The 21,269-nt window shown below is 35.3% G+C and overlaps 2 pseudogenes; both read right to left on the bottom strand.

The window, feature by feature from the left end:
- Positions 1-5,268: 5,268 nt before the first annotated feature.
- On the bottom strand, positions 5,269-6,566 carry LOC149794340 (histone-binding protein RBBP4 pseudogene; annotated as a pseudogene).
- A 10,720-nt stretch (positions 6,567-17,286) lies between these two features.
- LOC149794339 (histone-binding protein RBBP4 pseudogene) lies at positions 17,287-18,700 on the bottom strand (annotated as a pseudogene).
- Positions 18,701-21,269: the final 2,569 nt, after the last annotated feature.

Below are 21,269 nucleotides of genomic sequence, written 5' to 3'. Positions count from 1 at the left end.
TATTGTTAGATTATCCAAGGTTTGTGTGACGGAAAGTTTGTTATTTGTTGCGTTGTTAAAGACGGTCACATATTCCACTATCGTTCAACATTTACGTGATACAAATTTTGACTTACTTGCGTCACCAACGATATAGTAATGCCATCCAGCCGCTGACACCCCATTTTCTGCGTTGCCGTAAGCCACGTCATGTAGATGGCACTGTTTTGTCTTGTTGTATAAGAGAGATATAGAAGCCCGGCCAGTAAAGCCTTGTTGTTATAAGATGGTCTGAAAAAGCGGGCTTAATTACAGCGTACGTCGATCAGATAGTTACAACAGCTGTGCAAATCGTTAGCAATACTAACATAATAAGACATTTAACAGTCAGCCTATATGATTTGATGTTAATCATGTTTCCGTTTCATTTAACAGTCAGCCTATATGATTTGATGTTATTCATGTTTCCGTTTCAAAACAAAGTACTACCAAAGTCAGATAAACAGTCATAGCGGTTCAGAATCTGACGCTAAAAGATTGCTCCGTTCTTACAACAACTCCTATTTTTAACGAAATAACTTAAGCAGCCACAGCATCGAAAACCAAGAATTTACAACCATATTTTCATAAAGAAAAGTCAGTCAGTTTCCGTCTATTTATCTCCTACAGCAAGATTAATTGGTTATATCATTTGGAATTTTGGTCGACATTGTCTGTCTTGTATGAGCCTATTTCCTGCTTATGAATAATATCACAGGAATTAAAAATGCCGTACACAATCGATTTGGTGCCACTTTGAATTTTATCTGAATCTTTGCAACCAGTTTAAAAGTTTTATTCCAATAAAATGGCTATAATATAATAAATGCTCGCGACTTCATTGAAAGTAAACAATCCTGGAAGAATATTAGAAAAAAAAAAAAAAAAAAACAGAAAGAAATTCTACTTATTGAAATTACTTTATTCCTGTACGAGATTGCACATCATTCCCAAGTACTTTCAGAAGTTGGCAAAAACATTTACTGAGATCCTCCGTTTTGTGTTTTTACCAAAATACTTAAGGAGGCAATCCCCACCAATACTAGAAACTACTATACCAACATCGATCTCAGTAACATTTTGTTAATTAAACCAATTGGTCGCCTTCTAAAGTTTTTCGCTTCTGAAAGGAATAAAAATCTAATACCCTTTAATAAATTATAACAATATAGAAGATTAAATAACAAATTTTAGTGAGTTTACACCCAGCTATTCGAAGCCTACTAAGTGCAAGTGACTCCTATATATGTGCAAAGTCTTTTCCCATTATACAAAATTTGATCTCCACAGTTGATAATGTCTGACATAACACGGTGATATGAACAAGACAGACTTCGATGGAGTCCATTAGTATTACTCAATCAGGTGAATCAGTAATTAAAAACATGTGCTAAACGTAATCATGAGATAGCTGTGTGAATCGAAATAATATAGTATCACATGAAATTATACCCAGTATCACATGAAATAATACCTAGTATCACATGAAATATTACCTAGTATTACATGAAGTTATTAAAATAATATCCAGCATATATGAAATTATACCCAGTCTCACATGAAATAATACCCAGTATCACATAATGCCCAGTATTAAATGAAATTATACCCAGTATTACATGAAATAATACCCAGTATCACATGAAATAATGCCCAGTATTACATGAAAAAATACCCAAGATTACATTTAATAATACCTAGTATTACATGAAAAAATACCCAATATTACATGAAATAGTACCCAATATTACATGAATTAATACCCAGTATTACATGAAATTATTTGTATAATGCCCAATATTACATGAAATAATACCTAATATTACATTAAATAATACTGAGTATTACATGAAATGATACACAGAATTACATTAAATAATACCCAATATAACACGAAATAATACCCACTATAACACGAAATAATATCCAGTATTATACCATTAAGTTATCAGTAATAACAAAAAGACCAAAAGTGGTTAAGTTTAAATTAACGTAAGATTATGAGTCTGGACTAAAAGCTACAACTGACAGCTCTGTTTTTCTTTTTTTTTTAACAAAGTAACCATGCAGTTGTTCCAACTTGACCAACCACGTATACAAGTTATGGTTATTATTATATGATCAGTTATTAAGTAAATCATTTTCAAAATATCCCCCCCCCCCGAAACATTTAAACAAAACAAAATAACTAACAATAACACAAAAAAGGCAGGCATGCAACAGAAGACAGTGCTTAATTTAACGGAGACGTTGCCCTCGGAACGTGTGGTAACAAAAAGGCAACTAATCTAGACTAGATAATTTAATATGAGCTTGGTAGACTAAAACACACCCTTTACATTTTAAGTTCGATTCCACTCCTAGTTAGAGAATAATATATGGTTTATATTTATGATTAAATATTTAAATTTGAGACACCGCGTGGATTCCTTTCTTCTTTTTTGAGATCTTACAATTTACTTATGCGGTGTTAATGCGAACCTGTAGCTTAAAAGGTCCCATGGAATTTATGGAAGACTAATCAGATGTACAAGCAATAAACAATCGGGCGCATTAATTATGAACGCAAATGCTATAGGTTATGCAATGACTACGACCAATTCAATTTTTTACATGTCATTAGGGGCCCCGAGTGGCCGAGTGGTCTAAAGCGCTGTCCGTTATGGATCACTGCCATCTCACCTCTGCCGCCATGTATAGCCTATCGTGTGCTGAAAAATGGCCTTAAACCCCACAACAACAACAACTACATGTCATTAAGAGGCAACCTGTAGATAAAAATGAATAATAAACGATGGTCAAAATTTAAAGAAAAACCCCCAAAGCCATTGCTTAAATGTGAAAACGTACAATCGGTAATTTATATAACTCAATCTTTTAACTATGACCCTAAACTAAATATAGAAATGAAAACATTTTATATTGCCGTGAGTGGCGGAACCACCATTGACAAATAACGTCTCCACTTCACTTGTAAAATATTTACTTATACATACTCGCACAACATTGGTACTCTCTCTCTCTCTCTCTCTCTCTCTCTCATATTAAATATACTTCATCACATAAACCAAAATAAGATAAAAGATTGACCCACATCCTTGTCATCGTATTGTGTCTTATAGGTTATTACATGAAGTTTTGATAATCTAAATTATTTATTCCAATCTTAGTATCAGTCTTTTAGGTGTGTTCATTTATAATTTGATGGGAATTATTCATTATTATTTATTGGAATTATAAAGTACTCCTCGACATTCTGGGCTTAAATATTAGAGACGGGTGATTGCGAATTCATTCAAAGTTATCACACATTATATCATCGTGGTAGAGAACAACGCAATTAAGACTTGCCAAATAAGCATATTCAAGATTGCAATTCATTCCGAACATTAGGACTTGTGATAGGATTATTTTGGATGTAATTCACAATATATTCCACTTACATTTTCATTTTATTTTATAACAAGATAATTAAATTACGTTTTTAATTTTATAATTGTATTGACTTTGCTATCTGTTATTTTAAGACAATAGAGTCGTACAGCTAAAGACATGTAATGTGTAGATGAAATGCCCACCACTAAATGTAGTACTAGTTTAACGGAATGAATGAATGAATGAATGAATGAATGAATGAATGAAAATAGAGAAAGGGGCGAACAAGTATTATACGGAATATGATACGGAATATGATAGACTAGCATAGAGGAACATGGCCACTGCTACAATGCGAGAGAGACTGGGAGAACATATATGTGTTTTGTATAGAAAATGCTCGAGGGGTACAAGGAATGACGTGTATGCCATGGAGGTAACTCAACAGGCACAAAGCTACTGGAGCTACTGCTTTGGGCCTCACTGGACGTTTACATGGTGAATTTTCATTTGAAAATGACATATTGCTGAAAATAAGAATAACTGTACATTGAAGATACAAATGAAAACAAACTAATGATTTTTGTAGAAAGCAAGCATGTGAGATTTTTACTGGGGTAATCAGGTTAATTCATTATACAACTGGTGTCATTTATATTCAACCAACACTGCCACCTACCCCTCTTTTTTGCATTCATTTTTGACAGCAAAGAGCTATTTTGAATATTTTCCTGTGACAAGGCAGCTAAAAGAATCTGTATGTGCCTTATGCATGAATAAAGTTCACAAATACTATAACAAAAAATTGCATACTTTTAATCGCCCCTCAACCATCTCGATCTTTATATATTTTCCTCTGTAGCAGACATACATAAATACGTGTGCCGAGTTGGCTGTTCATCTGCAGCCCAAGTTACGCATTTGATCTCCTATGCTACTTTAACTGTGACAGGCAGTCACCAAAACAAGCCAACCCATTTTCAAGCCTAACTCAAAGTAAATCTAAACCACATTACAGATTTGGCTTCTGTGTGCATTTATAAATGCTAGGTTTATGATAATAAGATCATGCCTTCTACCTTAAAAATTAGGGAGGTGTCAAAACACGTAACTGTCCAATGAGACCTTCTGCGCGTTCTGGTACAAGAGCTCTCCCCACAATTACGAAAGTGTGGTGCGAATCTAGATTTAAGGTGCAGAGAGTAAAAATGACTGACAGGGAGACTAGACGAGAAGATGACTGGCAAGGACACTAAAGATGAAGATGGATGACAAAGAGACTAGAGGAGAAGATGAGTGACAAAGAGACTAGAGGAGAAGAAGAGTGACAAAGAGACTAGAGGAGAAAATGAGTGACAAAGAGACTAGAGGAGAAGATGAGTGACAAAGAGACTAGATGAGAAGGTGAGTGACAAAGAGACTAGAGGAGAAGATGAGTGACAAAGAGACTAGAGGAGAAGATGAGTGTGAAGGAAAATAGAGGAGATTAAAAATAAACTCTGCTCTGTATTTTTTACTCTGCAACTCTGTTGGAAAAGAGATTTTTAAAATTGTGAGGGAAAGAGAAGAAATGAAAAGTAGGATAGAGAGAAGAATAAAACAAATATTTGGGCCTGAATAAACTACACAAAGATGAATTAAGGTGTAATGAACAATTGTATCAATATTTCAAAACAACATAGTGTAACATCTGAAGAAAACTTATTTTCAAAGATTGACATATCTACAAATTGCTTCATTAGCTATGCACAACTTAATGAAGAGTTACATAAAACCTGAAAATGTTCTTTTCTTAAGAAGAATTCATTGCTATTTCCAAAAGGACTTCATGTTAAAAAAGCCTTACAGTTTCGGTTATATTGTAAACTAAATAGCATTTCCATCCATGATTATTTTAAAAGAAGTTACAGTTGGCATTAACTTACACAATAATAAAAGTCTTGAATTTAATGCGTACATTTTAAAAGTTGTTTATGATAATCGTGTTCAGAAAACTGTGAGATTTGCATGACGTTATCCTCTGTCACAGAACAGATTGCACAGGGTTCAATGAGATTCCATGAGAATTCAAAGATCTCGCCAGTGTGTTCGCAACGAATGAACAGCAGCTCTGGTAGGCTTCTTCCAGCAATATCTACAGATTGTTCATTTCCAAGTCTGCTTGTATCCCAGACATATAACCCCCTATCGCCGCCACTAGATGCCAGGATTTTCTCATTGTGAGGGCACCACTGAACCTGGAATACTGCATCTTTATGAGACTCGATTGAGTACAGCTTCAATTTCAAATTCCTAAGATCCCACAATGCAATAGTCTCATCCGCTGATCCAGTGGCCAGAACAAACTCCTGATAATGATTAAAGGACAGGCAGTGGATCTCAGCAGCGTGAGCATGAACAATGGGACAGGTGTTGTTTAAGCGAATGTCCGATATCATAAGTTTCTTGTCATCGCCCACAGACCCAAACATATTCTGGTATGAGGGATGCCATGCCACATCATTTACAATTGATGTATGCTCTGTAAAAATGGTAATCGCATCAATCACTCCCCTGTCAGCAGACATGGAATTGATATCCCATAAACAAATGACGTGGTCGTCTGAAGCACTAATTAGATGGCCATTTAGAATGGGATTCCAAGACAATCCATATCCTTCTTCTTCGTGACCTTTCAGTGTCAGTTCTGGTTTACATTTTCCACTGGGATCAGGTTCAGATGGTTGCTTTGTGCAGTCAAATACCAGCACATCACTGTAAGATGTCTTTGTTGCAATGATGCACGGATTCTGTGGCATGTAGCAAGCTTTGTTCACCTCGCCTTCATGATTGATTTTCTTCTCTATTTCAATCTTCAAATTAACTGATTCATAGTCGTAATCCAGAGCATTAAACTGAGGAATGTCATTGGGCACCTGCACTGTAGCTATCATCAAGTAGTTTTGCTCATCCGAATTCGTGTGTGTACCCAGTATCAATCTGTGCAAAGAGTAATCTTCTCCCTCTATTCTTCTGACATCGGGCAACCACTGTGCTGTGAGACTTGGCCATTCCAGAGTATGTTTCATCACTAAGCCATTGAGAACAGGTTTGTCTGCCTCTAATGGCTTCTTTTTCTCACAACTCGAGATCTCTTCCGCTGCGTCATGAAAATACCCTTTTTGATCAGTCATGGTTATCAGTTCGAAATATTGTACCTCGAAACGACTTGGGATTTGTCTTTGATGAAAGATTCACACACGCATGAATTTCAGTCACTAGAATTCTTGATACAGATAGAACTAAAATGTAACTGCCATTAATATAACCCATGGACACCCTTGTATTGCTTTATTCATAATTTCGCAAAGAAGCTAATTATACATCAAAGTGACCAACAAGTACGTCAGTTTATAGACGGATTAGTGGTTTTGCCTTCTTGCACATGTCATAGGTCAGAGTAATCACGCACCTTTGTTCGACATCCGTCATGAGTTTCAACTGTTCCGGTCAATTAGCTATAACCCACAATTTCGAAATTCTATCTACATAAACGTGAACCTGTAATACTACTACTACTACTACTACTACTACTACTACTACTACTACTACTATTGCTACTACTACTACTACTATTGCTATTACTACTACTACTATTACTACTACTACTAAAAAAATAATAATAAACAAGATAATTAAATCAAATAGAAGGAATGTTTGATAGTTGATCAAGTATGTGTGCGTATGAAGAACTGGCCGTTTCTGTTCCTTTACTGCTAGTAAATTAAATGTGATGAGAAGTCTACGGATCTGACATTTCTTTTAAAATATAATAAAGTATTAAATTCAACAAGTACGTTGGCAGTTCGGGTTGCAGTGGAGCATAGGTCTATGAATGAAATGAAGTAATTAATTCAACTACTATCGATGATAGAAAGCCTTTTCTTGTTGCGATGTAGCATCGCCCAATGTGTGTGTGTGTGTGTGTGTGTGTGTGTGATTTAGATTTTTAACGTAGCTTTAACACTTTTTCAGTCATATCGCTACGATGTCTGCAGTGTGGCAGTTTATAGTGATGTCTACCACTGGGGCATCATGCCGCAGACATGTAGCATGATGCCCCACCCAGTCACATTATCCTGACACCAGGCAGACCAGTCCTAACACTAACCTCCTAATGCTGAGCGCTAAGCGAGGCAGCTGTTAGTAACATTTTTGTAAGTCTTTGGTATGACTCGGCCCGGGCTCGAACCCGCGGCCTACCGCATCCGAGGCGGACGCTCTAACCACTAGGCCACCGGAGCGGTCATCCCTCAATGAATGAATGAATGAATGAATGAATTAATGAACATGTTCTATATTAAAAGTGTACTGGTGTATGTCTCAACTATTACACATTGCAGGAAGAGAAAAAAACACCAACCGTATTAATATGACGTACATTTATTTCTCTGTACTTTTGAGCTTTTGCACCTAAAAGACGTAATTGCGATCAACCTTAAACATCAACGATCTTCAAAAATAAAATATAGAAGTGCATGTTCTTGATATGCACTAAAATATCTTTGACATTAATTTTTCGAAAGGAATTGAAAATGAAAAGGTATACTCTTTCACTGGGTCGCTTGTTGACGGATTTCGTTTTCTATTAATGTGGAAGCATCTCTGACATCTAGTTACTAAAAATAAGTTATTTGAAGTAATCGCTATACAGTGTCTCCCCTAGGGGAGCAAGACGGAGAGTCAAGATCCTCTTGGTGTCAGAACTGGGGGTCAAATTGAATTGTTAAAAAAAAGTTTCGTGTCAAAATTGCAGGGGGAAACTTAACAGATGAGTGTACAGGAAAAGATTGACCTTGAATAGTAAATCTTCAAAGTGCAGATACCTGTTTGTTAATCGCACCCAACCCCCATGTACAGTATATATAAATGGGATTTTTGTTAAATTTGAAAAGCATTTCAGTCTAGAACAAAATTGTTTTAGGTGTTTTTGATTTGGGTTCCTGTTTCATTTTGAAAGCGACGAACTTGTTTGGATAATTGTTGTTAAGTTTCCATTCGTTCTTTCTCCAAGCCTACATCTGAGTTCAGAATTGGCTTGTACTCCCTCTCTCGGGTATTACGCTTTAAGGTCGGTTTCCCTTATCTTTGTCTAATTTGTTATCCTTACCAGGGATCGATTTATCTTTGTCCTTTTGATGTATGAAAGATTATTATTATTATTATTATTATTATTATTATTAAGTGTTTTGAAATCTAGTTATCTAAATTTAACTATTTAAGATGAGTGAAGGAAAGAAAACAAATATGTTTAAGTTGTCTCGATTTCACGGTAGGGAGAGATTTGTGGGTGGAATATTTGTAGCCTGTGGCGGTGGGTGGGCTGGTAAACGTTCCATCACCCCTAGTGGGACTCATATACCTATTCCCTTCTAGTAACAGGACTCCCACACCATCATCTAGAAAATAGTCTGATTATTTTCTTTTCATTTTGGGGTAAATTTAGTCATGTTCCTTTGTTTGCCTTTGACTTTATCACAAAAAGATGCCACACGTCGGGATAATTTAAGGTAAAATATAAAGTAAATATTAAGGATCTCATAGACACATAAAAAGGAGTGAGTAGTTTTGCTTCTTGTTCTGCATGTATGTTGTTAACTTGCAAGTTTTGTTTTAATTGTTATATTTTAGTTTTTGTAATTTTAGACAGACGTGCTATACCCCATTTTGGCGTGGATGTTTCCAGCGAACTATTTTTTCAGCTCATTTTCATTATTTTGGGGTTATTTGGATTCACTCCCAGTTGCTATATCTTACTCCCCTCCTTTCTCATGCAATCATCGTCCTCCGATAAGTATACATCGACCAATAGCCAAGCATTCGGTATATTTATCAGATATATGTATATGTGTATTTGTTATGTATTGGGCCGTGGAAAATAATGTATCAAATACACACACACACACACACAGACACACACACACATACACACACACACGTTTGCCTAAATATATACGTCCATGTTAACTACAATATTACGATTCTTAATGGTTTTGAAATTGGAAATAGCATGTATTATTTCAAAAGGAAATTTGTTTTTCTTATATCACGAGTTCTGCTAATCTCTTCATGACATAAATATTATGTATATTCAGATAAAGATATTGAATAAGGTTTGTGTTAAGTAATGATTTTGTCCCCAATTTTTATCTATGATTTTAACAATGAGGAACGTTCTTACCGGAACTTTCCCGTGTTTATCCTCTACCCGTCAAATGAAATGACAAATATATGATTTGGGGGATTCGGTAGATATCATAAGCTTATTAACACTCTTTCCCTAACAGTAACAAGATAGTATAACATTAAAGATCTCGATGCTGGTACCATCGGTTTTACATAAAAAATGCATACACTTACATACAAAGCATAACAATGAATAGGAACTAATTCGTTGCGATTCAGATGGTTGTGAGTCAATTGATTATATCTCATAGTCATCCCAATATAATTGTACCCATCTAAAGTTATTTTTGTCTTGTTTTGAAAAATTCACATAGGGTTGCCAAATAATAGTGTTTCATTCGTAAGAGCGAAAGGGAGTGCGTATAGGATCTAATCTCTAAGATTTGATTATTTCGCGTTCCTGATTTTAACGCAGAAGCAATACCTTGAATTTATTTTCTATATTGGTAGATTAAATCCTTCGTTTGCCTTTTCTTTCGTTAGTATTTATCTATTAATATAATGCATTCCTTCCGAATACAATCTAGTACCAATTTGTCTATAACACCTGTTGTGACCTAAAAAAGATTTGTAGTTTTCAATACATACCAATGCTGACTAAGGATACATGTGTTTATTATGTGCACTTTATTATTTGGGCCTTAGATTTTCCTTTTTCTTCCGAAGATTTATATTCTTCTTTTTAATTCTATTTAAAATATGTTTATAGTTAAACAATGTCCAGAGCTTTGAATGTTTGTTTATATATTGGGGTAGGAGGCCTTTGTGGTTTCCTCTTCGGTTTTCAATTAGGAGAACTCTGTTTATGAATGGTTTATTTACGATTCTGGTGCTTTTCGAAATTACTTGTTTTTTTATATTATATTACTTCTCTCCTTTTTTATTCAGTCAAAACGTGCTGCTCTTATTTGCTCTTCACTTGAATTAAAACTCTACATTTTTTTCTCTCATGGGTTTGAGTTTTCCTTTCCGCCTCAATTTTTTTTCTGGTATTCTATTGTGCTCATTTTCCAGCTTTTCCCTTATCACTGTCAAATTTTACCAACTTGTTTAATTAAATGCACAATTTCCGTATTTCTTTTACCCCCACAATATTGTACCATGTCTTTGCTCAGCTGTAATATTGTGTGTATGTTTTAACACTGGTTATTCTTTTCCTTATAGTGTTTTTTAATTTTCTATTGCCTCTGCCCTAATAAGTTCTCTCTTTTTTAGATAATATAATTGTTCCGGAAAATGATCTAGAAGGTGTAATCCTATATAGTACATGAATTAACCTCTGTTTCTAGTGTTTTGTTATATATAAAAAAAATGCATCAAGCCTGCTTTCTTTTTTGTCCTTGCCATAATCACAAGTGTACTTTAATAAACTAGTATTTAATATTCTCAAGATATCGCCTATGTTAATAGGCAAAATTACATTAACTATCTGTCAATCTTTCTCTTGGAGTCCCAAAGTCTTGTTATGGTCAATTAGTATATGTATTAATTTTGTTTTGTTTTGCTTTCAATATTTGCTGATGCTTTTCCAAATTATTTGCGGGTCTTTTTATACATTACACCCCCTCGTATAGTTAAGCAGTCAAAATGTTCTGTCCTTTATTTATTCTCCCCGTCCTTAAACATCTTAAAGGTATGGGTTTGCTTTCTATGTATCTTCATTGTTTTCTATTTAACTGTATCCTTTCTCCAGCTTTTGCTTTATCTTTGTCAATTTTACCAATTTGTTTACTTAAATTCGCAATTTCTTTCTTACTTTATTTTCTCCCCAGCCTTGTATTATGGCTATTCTAAGTTGTAACATTTTGTGTATGTTCCACAATTTTTCTTCAGAAAAATTATTTCTGTAGTATAATGATGTTAATTTTCCATTTTGCCTTTGCACCGTCTACTTATCACTTTCTTAGATAAATATTATTCTTTAGGAATATGATCGAGAAGGTATGATCGAATATATATTATTCGATGTTTTACAAACGAAAAATGTATAAAGCCTGCGGTCGTTTTTTCTGTTGTAAGTATCCCACCCTCTCGTTATTTCTTACATTAACTACACTTATCGCATTCAGCCTATGTTTTGTATGTTTATTTAATTAATTAAAGGATTATAGCTAATGCAGAAGTCCTACCTGTCATTACAAAGGTGTTCACCCCATTCATTATCGTCAATAAAACATGGCTTGCCCATAGGACATGTACTCTGAGGTCAAGATTAGCTAAATAGCGTCTACTACGGATATTACTTTGACACGTGACAAGGACCGACTGTGAGTAGAACCCATATCAGCTGAGTTTATCTCAATCGAAGCTTTGATCAAAGGCCTTGGACTCTTCCGCTTATAAATGACTGACCATCACTCCCTGAGGTTAAGAGCAACTAAAACAGTTCCGTTACAGGTTTTAGTATTATGTAGAAAAAACGAAATAATACAATTATCGATTAAGTAAAGTACACAAGATATCAGACGAAATAAGTATTTTGTAAATTGCACTTGATTGCACAAACTGTATTTCGGTTAAATATTTTTTAAAATAAATTTACAAAAAGAGTGAATTGTTCCAAGAGAAAGATTCCATTAATCAGGAACGGGAGAACAGCGTGTGTTAGGTGTGTCAATTGGGGTGTACGGTGGGTGCGCACCACATCGTGTGACACCATCCCAGGGGGTGACACCAAAATGACTGTCCATAAAAATTTTGGATTTTTGTGCAGGAAGGAGGTACCGCACTAGATGACGCCAACCCTAGTGACGCCACTGGTTTTGTGTGTGTGTGTGTGTGTGTGTGTGTGTGTGCTTGTGTGAATAGCCTGTATGATGTGTCTTGATATACTACAAGTTCTATAATGTTTTCATTAAAAGGTAACCGAGATTAATGATTTCCTCTTTAATACAAAATGTCTCTGTGTGTGTTTGTGATTTAGATTTTTAACATAACTTTAACAATTTGTCAGTCATATTAATATTTTGAACATATCTTTAACAATTTGTCAGTCATATTGCTACGATGTGCGCAGTTTATATTGATTTCTAGCACTGGGGTATCATGCCCGAGACACGTAGCATCATGTCACACCCAGTCACATTATCCTAACACCAAGCCCACCAGTCCTAACGCTAACCTCTTAATGCTGAGCGAATAGCGAGTCATCTGTAAGTACCATTTTTACAAGTCTTTGGTAATACTCTGCCGGGCTTCGAACCTCTCGCATCCGAGGCGGACACGCTAATCACAATGTCACAGCAGCCGTCGAAAACGTATGTAAGGTGTATGTCGAATGTACAGTGTACATATTTTACACATTTTATTTTATACCATATACAAATACACATATTTTTGATCGAACGGAGTTGAAAATTGACTAGAGAATTTGTACACGCGCTCTCTCTTTTATCTGAAGTTGCATTTGAACCGTGTTATTAGTATGCTTCTGATCCGGAGATTTTATATATTTCTATGATAATTATGGGGCTCTCGTATGGAGGGGCATTGCAGCCATGATTCTATGCATGCATTTCCTGTTAGTAAATCGTGTATTTTCTATTTTGGCTTATTCTATTGTCCATTTTCTGTGTGTAACTCAAGATTGCATTGTTACAGCTGCCAATGGTTCTGTCTAAATTTTATATGCGTACTATTGGAATACTGCCATTTCATATCTTCAAATTCCATGTGCATATTGTCAATATTCCACATTTCACCTTTCTACACATCATTATTTCGTTTCTAAGTCTCCTCGTTGTATACTGACACTTTATTTGATTACCTGTTGATCACCATAACAGTAAAAATACATAACATTGTAGATTTTGCAATGTAGCACAGTAAAAGTTACAATTAAGATGTTTCCATAATACAGTGAAGTAGTGTTGTAGGGCTGTATAGCAACAATGAAAATCTCAGTCAAAACGGTGATGGGGCTTCATGGTGATAGTGGGAATTTAACATGAACAAGACCCTGTGCCTGTTAGCGACAAGGGGAATTTAACATAGGGAATATTGCTGGCGCGGTTTAGCGACAAAGGGAATTTAACATGGGGAATACAGGACAGGCACTTTGGGGAGAATACAATCGGACTTTAACATGGGAATATTGGGCCTGTATACGGACAAGGGAAAATTGGGACTGTATGGGGACAATAGGAATGGAAAAGGTGGGGTAACGTCGCAGTACTAACGTACACGTGCACATAATCACACATATACAAACAAACGAACGCGTGCATACAAAAACTCATATATACCCACAAATACAAATACACTTTTTGCTAAGAGATAAGCTTTTTCTTAAGGGAAAGAAACAAACACATGCAAACGTACGCGCGCACACAGACATACACACATACATACACACATTTTTTGAACACAAATAAACACACAAAATGAACGCGTGCATACAAAAACACATACATACACACATACACACAAACGAACGCGTGCATACAAAACACATACATACACACGACAAGTTTTTGTTAAGGGAGAATGTTTTTGTTAAGAGAAGAAGACAAACACACATACAAACGTGCGAACACACACATACACGCATACACTCTTTTGTTAAGGGAGACATTTTTTTGCTAAGTGAAGAAAACAAACACACCTACACTCAAACACATACAAACGTACTAGCGCACACAAACAAAATACACACACAAACTACACACACATACACAAACGAACGAACGAACGAATACAAAAACACATACATATACACACACATACGACCATATTTTTGTTAACAAACATACAAATACACACACATACTTTTTTGTTACGGGATAAGATTTTTTTGCTAAGGAAAGAAAACAAACACACATACAGACACACGCTATCTTACAAAGTCAGAGAAATGAAGTGTTTATAGGCACACTTCTACTTTTTAACCTATAGACAAATATTTTGGCAATTTGACCAGTATCTCTTTTCTAGATGGTTGGGGTATCCCTGAAACGGGCTGTTTTGATCGGGGTTATGGCAATCTTTTATCGTCTAAGATTGCGTAACAGCCTGGCTGCAGTCTTTCCCACTCTTTCTTGTCCACACGGCAGTCTACAAAACCTCTTTCAGGCTCCTGCTGTTGTTATTGTTGCTACTGCTCTCTGTCTTAATTTTTTCGTCCACTTTTCTTGCTCCCTCCTGATTCCTCTCCAAAGACATCTTCTATCAGGTCTTTGGCCACTTTTAACATCTTGACATTCTCTATCTCTTCAGCCTTGGGGGTGTCAGATGTTGCCTGACACGATATAAATTGGCTAATCTTGAACATATTTTCATAGTGGACGAGTCAACAATGGATGGTCAGACAGTAGACTGCCCAACTTGTTATATGGCTCAAGCGCGGACGCTTGACGAAAACTTAGATCGTGTATGTATGTATGTATGTATGTATGCTGCCGATGTCCAGTACCGTCACGTTACCCTACATGTTCCATTTCCCGTATCTATGCGGACCCATGATATATTACTTGATATATTACGGATATATTACGGGATATATTACGGGATATAACGCCTGGCGGACATTGTTGCCAATATCCAGTACCGTGTCCCTAAAGTGGACCAATATTGCCATGTTAAAGTCCCATTGTCCCCAAAGTGCTGGTCCTCTATTCCCCATGTTAAATTCCACTTGTCGCTAAACAGCCCCAGCACTATTCCCAATGTTAAATTCCACTTGACTTTAAACAGCCACTAGGTTTTGTCCATGCTAAATTCCCATTCTCGCCATACAGCCCCATCAACTTTTTGGCTGGAATTTCCATTGTCGCTATATTGCCCCACAACACTACTAATGTAGCACAATGAAAGTTAAAACTCAGATGTTAGCATAATACAATGGAACACAAAAAGTTAAAAATGAGATATCAACACAATGCAAGTTGGAATATTGTTATCAACTCCGCGTGTTGTCCTAGTGGAGCCTTTCTGTATAAACCAGTTCTGACAACAAATGAAGATGTCCGATTAATCACTGATAAGTCAGATTTTTAACAAGGAAGACATAGAAACGGCGCCCCTGTTCTATAAACAACAACAAAGAGAGAGAGAGAGAGAGAGAGAGAGAGAGAGAGAGAGAGAGAGAGATTAATTCTGATGATTTATGATTTATCTTTCCAGAGATTTCAGCCGAACTATTTATGCAAAATGGCATACAGTTTTTTTCAAATGTTTTTATTGATTTATTTTTTTTATATTTTTTTATTTATTTATTTATTTTGTTTCATTTTGTTTTCAAATCGGAAGCCAGAGATTGTTCATTGGAATCTCATCAAAGTCAGATGATGATCAGATATATATGCTCATGTTTAACATGATGTAGAATCCGGCTCAATGCCAGGATGTAGAACCCGGCTCAATGTCAGGATGTAGAACCCGGCTTGAGAAACGGCTCAGTGTCAGGGAATCCTCTCAATTTGCCCCTCTGTGCGTCCGTACATTTGTTTTGGTAATAACAGTTAATTCTAAAATACTGCTGCACATTCACAAAATGTATGTATGTATGTATGTATGTATGTATGTACAAAATATTTACCTATTTAGCATTGCCTGTACAGGCCTTATCAAAGATATTTTTGTATCCAACAAGACATTGCTATGGAAATTAAACCCGACATTTTGGTAGCAAGTAAAAATCGCAACTTTATATAATGAATTATTCATAGCGATACGACATTTATCATATATAATTTCATTGTCTGCTTGCAATATATTGCTGCTGTTACGTATATCTGTATCTTGCATCTATATTTTGTCCATGATTGTTGATTGTAGAGATCAGTTGTAAACAACGTTACACATCTAACTTTTCTCAATACTTGTAGGTATATAATGATCATTTGTTAAGATGTTTGCTTGCATTTGGGTTCAGGACTAGGATTTCTCAATAGTAAATCCACGATGAGTTCACAATATTCTTAAATATTCATTGTTTTCACTTACAGATACAGTCGAAACACTGTTTACTACAAATAGTCAGAGAGAGAGAGAGAGAGAGAGAGAGAGAGAGAGAGAGAGCAGCTGTAGGTGTTTTGTATAAGTTATATCACGGAGAGAGCTTTACAGGTACACCGCTACCGGAACTACTGCTTTCTATCTGCTCTTTATGGAACAAGAACTCTTTCCACAATCACTAGATGAGAGTGAGAATCGATAAGTATGGTGCAGAGATTAAAGATTTATAGTAAAGAGACAAGGGGAGATGATTACAAACAGTAATGATGAACTCTGCATTTGCTCTTATGCAACACTGACTATTGGTTATTTCTTATGTGTAGAAAAATGGAAATATTGAGGGAAAGAGAAAAAAAATGAATAGAATAGAGAGCAGAAGGAAACAACCACTAACCATACTGCTGTTACGATAACATGTCACCTGATTGGAAGTTCTTAATCTGAATGGTTTCTTAAACAACAAACAGAGATATATAAGGGTGTGAAGAAACAACACAAATCTGAATTTTTCAAAAAATAATCAAAATTGTATTAATATTTCACATGAAGATAGGAAACAAATTACTTAATTACTTATGCAGCACTAAAGTCTCTTATTTTCCAAAATGATTGCGTGTTAAAAGCCTTAAAAGTTCACTTATCTTGTAAACTAAATAATATTTCTAACCATGACTTTAAAAGAAGTTACAATTGGCATTAAATTATATAGTACAAAGTCTTGATTTCAGTGCGCAGATTTCAAAAGTTGTTTATAGTAATCGTGTTCAGCCATTTGCCAGATTTGCACTATGTTTTCCTGTGCCACAGAACATATTACGCAGGGTTCATTGGGATTCCAGGAGAATTCCAAGATCTCGCCGCTGTTTTCACAATGAATGAACAGCAGCTCTGGTGGGCCACCTGTAACATTTTCTGTAGATTGTTCGGCCAGAAGTTTGCTTATATCCCAGACATATAGCCTTCTATCTCCGCCACTAGAGGCTAGAATTTTCTCATTGTGAGGACACCACTGAACCTGGAACGTTGCGTCTTTATGTGACTCAATTGAGTACAGCTTTGATTTCAAATTCCTTAGATCCCACAATGCAATAGTCTCATCCGCAGATCCAGTGGCCAGAAGAAACTCCTGATAGGGATTAAAGGACAGGCAGTATACCGTGGCAGCATGGGCATGAACAATGTGACTGGCATTGTATGAGCGAGTGTCCCAGATCATAAGTGTCTCGTCATTACCCACAGACCCAAATGTATTTTGGTGGTAAGGATGCCACGCCACATCATTTACAACTGATGCATGTTCTGTAAAAGTGGTAATCGCATCAATAATTCCTCCTTCTTTAGACATGGAATTGATATCCCATAAACAAATGACGTGGTCGTCTGAAGCACTAATTAGATGGCCATTTAGAATGGGATTCCAAGACAGTCCATATCCTTCTTCTTCGTGACCTTTCAATGTCAGTTCTGGTTTACATTTTCCACTGGGATCAGGTTCAGATGGTTGCTTTGTGCAGTCAAATACCAGCACATCACTGTAAGATGTCTTTGTTGCAATGATGCACGGATTCTGTGGCATGTAGCAAGCTTTGTTCACCTCGCCTTCATGATTGATTTTCTTCTCTATTTCAATCTTCAAATTAACTGATTCGTAGTCGTAATCCAGAGCATTAAACTGAGGATTGTCATTGGGCAGCTGCACTGTAGCTATCATCAAGTAGTTTTGCTCATCCGAATTCGTGTATGTCCCCAATATTAGTCTATGCAAAGAGTATTCCTCTCCTTCTGGTCTTGTGGCATCGGGCAACCACTGTGCCGTAAGACTTGGCCATTCCAGGGCATATCTCACCACTAAGTCGTTGAGAAGATTTTCGTCCCTATCAACTATCTTATTGCCCTCACTGTACGTGAGTTCTTCCTTTGCGTCATGAAAACATCCTTCGTGTTCCGTCATGATTTTAAGCTATAAATATTGCACGCTTTAGTTCAACGAAAATAATTTCACTCAAGATTAAGTCAGCTTCCCTCTGGTGAAATATTCACTTGCTCATGACACACCATCTAAATCTCAAGGATCGCAGTCAATAGAATATAAATACAGAACTAAAATGTTCCTGTCTTTTATAGTATTTTCTAGTCACCCTTGCATGCCCTAATCTAAAACAACTAATTAAACATCAAAGTGACCAATAGTACGTCGATTGGTAGAAAGACTGGTGGTTTCCCGAATATTGCTCATGTCACAGTTCGGAGTAATCACGCCCCATTGTTCAACATCCGGCATGAATTGATTTCCAGTATTAATCTTACTTGGACAATTAACTATTTCGAATAATTTCCAAATTATTTTTGTATAAATGTTAACCTGCAATAATAATAATAATAATAATAATAATAATAAAAAGAAAATTGTATGAAAAAGTAGAAATGTTATATTTTATAATTTGAACAAATTTGTTTTATGTAGACCCGGTTGTTTGTTAGTGTAAATGTTAATGGTTAAACGTGATGAGGAAATCTCTATGGATGAGAAGTTGCTTAAAATAATGTTAAAAATATTATTTAATTCAACTACTATCGACGAAAGAAAGACTTTTCTTGATGCGTCCTAGCATCACTCAATGAATGATGGGTTGAATAAATGCATATAAATGAATGAATGAATGAATGAATGAATAAATGAAAGAACTTGTCCGATATTAGCAGCATAATGACATATATCTAAAATATTACTTAAACAGAAATAACACCTACGATCTGAAAGTTATGTACATTTACATCTCTGTCCTTTTGAACGTTCTGACCTAATTCTGAGAAGTCTTAAACATTAATCGATTTCCACAAATAAAGAATCGATCTTGATATTTTTCTAAAATGTTTTTGGATTTCATATTTCTGAAGGAATTGAAAATAATACTTTATTATCTTTCACAGGGTAGGGTTTAGAAAGAATTGTATTATCAGCTGTTTCTTCCGGATCCTCACCCGCCCCCCTTGTGCATACGTAGTAGTTTTTGTTTTAAATTAAGTCCTAGAAAATGAATAATGTGTATATATTTTTTGGTACTCTTTCGTTTTGATAGCGATGTACTCGTTTTAAAATGTATTTTTCCACTTTTTATGCGTTTCATCCCCAAGCTGAAAGTTGAATTCAGAATTGGCTTGTACTCCTTTCCTTAGGCATTACGTATAAAGGTCGCTTTCCCCAGTATAATTTAATTTGTAAACCTTACTATAGATATAGATATGTTCGTACTTTTCATGGAAGATAATCGTGGTGTATTTATTATTATTATTATTATTATTATCCTCATTATTATTCTCATTATTATTATTAATATTACTATTGTTATGAGTATTATTATTATTATTATTATTATTATTATTATTATTGTCATTATTATTATTAATATTAATATTACTATTGTTATTATTGTTATTATTATTATTATTATTATTATTATTGTTGTTGTTGTTGTTTGTGCATAGTGATATTTAGGTATTTGTCATGGCTGGCTTATTATGATCAACCCTATTAAAGTGTTTTTAATTAATTTCTTTTTGTTTATCGATTTTATATCAGAGAGGGAGAAAAACATATTTGGATCATTTGATTTTCTCGGTAAGGGTAGATGGATGAATCGAATATTTCTAGCCTGTAATGTTGGATGGGCTTTTAAATGTACCAAACAATTGTGGGTTATTTGTGGGTACATCTCCGTTCTCAAGCTATATAAAGCTATCGTACTTGGCGTTGTTCCCCTATGCGTTCCATAGTAAATAAAGTCGTTTTTGTGTTAATTTATCCCCCATTTTATTCTGTGCTTGTCTTTGAGTAAAAAATGAAACCGAATATAGTTTTAAAATATTTTAAATTTTCATTCGAACTTGTGGGGTCTCTGCTTAGAGAATTTTCCACTCTTTTATAGCTTTAACAGCATGTACTGTGTGTGTGTGTGTGTGTGTGTGTGTGTGTGTGTGTGTGTGTAGCTTTTGATAGTTACTCATCGTAAAATATTTAATTTCTGTACTGATTTTTAAACAGTATCAAAACCAGTGTATATCTAAATATAATATAACACACGGAAAATAAATAGCGTTGCATCTTTTATTCTATTATGGTAACTAAGTGACCTAAAGCACACGCCTGTACCGATCACTGCCATCTGGCCTCTGTGCGCGTGGGTTCGAATCTCGGGGTCGGCCAATGTGGGTATGTGAGAATGCTTGCCATAACTTTCCGTGGGTCGGTGGTTGTTAACGGGACTTAATACATTTATTTACGGTGATTTCTGTCTGATTCGAATTGATTATAACAATCTGTAGATATACGATCGCTTCCAGGCGATTTAGTTTAACCTATATTTATTTGAGAAACTTTGTCTAATGCAATTACAAACTTATGATTTCGGGGATTCAGTAGAAAGCATAATCTTATTAGCACGGTCTCCCCAACAGCAACAAAAATTATAACATCAGTGATCTCGAAAACGGTACAAACGGTTATACAGAAAATACGCTGAAAATTGACATTCGACGTATAACAATGAATATAAACAATTTAATTGCGATTCAAAAGGTTGAGAGTTCAGTCAATTATTTAAATCTCTTGGTCTTCATAATATAATTTTGCACAGTTAAAAATATTTGTGTATTTTTTTCTATAGTTTACACAAAGTTGCCAAATAATATTTCCATCG

Source organism: Sinohyriopsis cumingii, chromosome 8 (genome assembly GCF_028554795.1).
Source record: "Sinohyriopsis cumingii isolate HCF-2022 chromosome 8, ASM2855479v2, whole genome shotgun sequence".
Taxonomy (NCBI): Eukaryota; Metazoa; Mollusca; class Bivalvia; order Unionida; family Unionidae; genus Sinohyriopsis; species Sinohyriopsis cumingii.
Note: the sequence above shows the minus strand (reverse complement) of the source record. Positions and strands in the feature narration are given on the sequence as shown.